The 3,586-nt window shown below is 38.9% G+C and overlaps 1 pseudogene; it reads left to right on the forward strand.

The window, feature by feature from the left end:
* Positions 1-797: 797 nt before the first annotated feature.
* LOC112922642 (heterogeneous nuclear ribonucleoprotein C-like) lies at positions 798-1,983 on the forward strand (annotated as a pseudogene).
* Positions 1,984-3,586: the final 1,603 nt, after the last annotated feature.

The raw sequence follows: 3,586 nt of genomic DNA on the forward strand, positions 1-3,586 counted from the left end.
AATAAGGAATAGAAAAAAAATAAGTGATGGAGTAGAAAATCAAGCAAAGATTAAGAAAATACCAAAAAATTTTCTGATAGAATTGAAAAAAAATAAATAAAAGGTCAACAAGTACAAAATTGCTCATTAAAAAAAAAACACAGTACATGGGTTAAACATTACTTAGACACAACTTGCAAAAACAAATTAAGCAAATTAGAAGGTGGATATGAATAAATTACCCAGAATTAGAATCAGAGAGACAGAGATGGATGAGAATGTAATAGATATAGATGATACAATGGTAGGGATAGAACGTCTAAAATATATAACATTAGAATTCCAGGAACATTAAAAAAAATGAAATGAACAAGGGAAAGACAGCATTTTAAGAGATAATAGATATGAATTTTCCAGAATTGATGAAAAACAAAAACTCTGGATAAATAAAAGAAATCCAAACCTAGACACATACTGAAATTTCAAAGGATCAAAGACAAAAATGTCTTAAAAACAATCAGAGACAAAATGCCTACAAAGAAATGATTAGACTGAAAGGAGATGTCTCAGTTTAACAATTGAAAGTAGAAGATGGATTTTGTGAAGAGACAAAGGCTGAGTGGTCGGGGCGCGTTGTCGACCTCGAGCAGCAGTTGGCTTCTCCATGTAGAACCCGGGAGTGGGAGATTCAGAATCAAATCCCTTCTCCCTCCCCCCTCCTGGTTACAAATCACTTGAAATATATAAGTTAATGGAGCTTTGCTTTGAGTGAGATTTTTTTGATCTACAGCTACATTTTCAGCTTCATGAGGAACCTTACCATCAAAAACAATGGCCAGCAATGTTACCAACAAGACAGATCCTAGCTCCATGAACTCCCGTGTATTCACTCCCGTGTATTCATTGGGAATCTCAATACTCTTGTGGTCAAGAAATCTTATGTGGAGGCAATCTTCTCAAAATATGGCAAAATTGTGGGTTGCTCTGTATATAAAGGCTTTGCCTTCATTCAGTATGTTAATGAGAGAAATGCCTGGGCTGCTGTGGCAGGAAAGGATGGCAGAATGATTGCTGGCCAGGTTTTAGATATTAATCTGGCTGCAGAGTCAAAAGTAAACCAAGGAAAAGCAGGTGTGAAACGATCTGTAGCGGAGATGTACAGGTCAGTACCAGAACACCCTTCTCCATCCCCTCTACTCAGCTCCTCTTTTGATTTGGACTATGACTTTCAACAAGATTATTATAACAGGATGTACAGTTTCCCAGCACGTGTTCCTCCTCCTCCTCCTCCAATTGCTTGTGCTGTGGTTCCCTCAAAATACCAGCGTGTATCAGGAAACACCTCAGGAAGGGGCAAACATGGTTTCAATTCTAAGAGTGGACAGCAAGGATCTTCTTCCAAGTAAGGAAAGTTGAAAGGAGATGACCTTCAGAGCATTAAGAAGGAGTTGACCCAGATAAAACAAAAAGTGGATTCTTTACTGGAAAGCCTGGAAAAAAAACTGAGAAAGAACGGAGCAAACAAGGAGTAGAGATGAAGAATGGTCAGAAGAGGAGCAGAACAGCAGCTCCCTGAAGAAAGATGAGACTAATGTGAAGATGAAGTCTGAGGGGGGGTGCAGATGACTTTGCTGAGGAGGGGGACCTACTGGATGGTGATGATAATGAAGATCGGGGATATGACCAGCTGGAGTTGTTCAAGAATGATGAAAAAGAGGCTGAGGAAGGAGAGGATGACAGAGACATCGCCAATGGCGAGGATGACTCTTAAGCACATAGTAGGGGTTAGAAATCTTGTCCCATTATTTCTTTACCTGGGCGCTTGTCTAAGATCAAAATTTTCACCAGATCCTCTCCCCTAGTATCTTCTTCAGCACATGCTCACTGTTCTCCCCATCCTTATCCTTCCCATGTTTATTAATTCATATTGCCCTGAGCCTAGTCCCATTTTCACTTCCTTTGATGCTCCTAGTACTTATGTTAAGTCTTACCCTGTAATTTTTGCTTTTATTTTATTTATTTATTTATTTATTTATTTATTTATTTATTTATTTATGATAGTCACACAGAGAGAGAGAGAGAGAGAGAGAGGCAGAGACATAGGCAGAGGGAGAAGCAGGCTCCATGTACCGGGAGCCCGACATGGAATTCGATCCCGGGTCTCCAGGATCGCGCCCTGGGCCCAAGGCAGGGCAAACCGCTGCGCCACCCAGGGTTCCCTAATTTTTGCTTTTAATTTTGATACCTCTTTATGACTTAACAATAAAAGGGATGTGTGGTTTTTATCAACTGTCTCCAAAATAATCTCTTGTTATCCAGGGAGTACAGTTGTTTCCATTCATACATGAGCTCAGTAGTTGCTTCCCTAACTGCAAAGGCAATCGCATTAGTTGAGTAGCACCTGAGAGCAGCTTTGAGTTAGAGGTATGTGTGTTACCCCCCACATAAGAATGCTATGTAGGGCTGTTTAACACAAATGTAGCAATGTATTTTTGTGAATGAGAGTTGGCAGGTCAAATGCATCCTCTAGAAAAATAATTAGTCTAATAGTCTTAAGATTTGTTTTCTAAAGTTGATACTGTGGCTTATTTTTGTGAACAGCCTGATGTTTGGGTCTCTTTTTTCTCAAATAAACAAGTCCTTATTAAACCAGGAAAAAAAAAAAAAGAATGTAGAAGATGGGGATGCCTGGGTGGCTCAGCAGTTAAGCGTCTGCCTTTGGCTCAGGGCATGATCCTGGGATCTAGGATCTGGGATCGAGTCCAGCATCAGGCTCCTTGCAGGGAACCTGCTTCTCCCTTGGCCTGTGTCTCTGCCTCTCTCTCTCTCTCTCTCTCTCTCTCTGTGTATCTCTTATGAATAAATAAATAAAAATCTTTAAAAAAAAAAAAAAGAAAAGAAAAGAAAAAGAAAGTAGAAGATGAAAATAGTATTTTTGAATTACTGAAAAATATTTCCAAAGTACTGAAGAAATGTCAACCTAGAATTGTTTACCCAGCTAAACAAGCATTTAGGAACAAGAATGTAATGAGAATATTTTCAGATAAGCCAAACTGAGAAAATTTAGCATGAACCAATGTATTCATAAAGGTACAATGCAGAAGGAAGAAGATAATTCCAGAAGAATTATTGAAGAAAAAAAAGATGTTGACTTTGGGGAACCCAAGTTCTGAGCCTAAGATTCTCATAACAGGTTTATAGAGTTGCCTTTATCTCCACAGACTTGGACTCTAATCCTCTGAAATCTGTGCTATTTGCTTTTTATGGTTAAGTATTTGATGTATCACCAGTAACCACAAAATGTTCTATATTTGTAATAAATTATCTTACTATTTTTGGTAAATGACAGTGCAGAAGATCATTTTTTCTGAAATTGCTGCACACAACATTGTCCACCTCACATGCTGCTTTGAATGATGAGACATTGATACTCCTCCCATCTAGAGATGTGTCTATGTTCCTACTCTTGAATCTGAGCCAGCTTGTGAGTAGGGCAGAATCCATGCCACGTGACTTCTGAGGAAGGTCACAAAAGCAATGCAGTTTCTTTGTGATTCTCTTTTGCAATGTTTGCTCTTAGATCCCAGCTATCATGTTCTGGGGAAGC

Source organism: Vulpes vulpes, chromosome 14 (assembly GCF_048418805.1).
Source record: "Vulpes vulpes isolate BD-2025 chromosome 14, VulVul3, whole genome shotgun sequence".
Lineage (NCBI taxonomy): Eukaryota > Metazoa > Chordata > Mammalia > Carnivora > Canidae > Vulpes > Vulpes vulpes.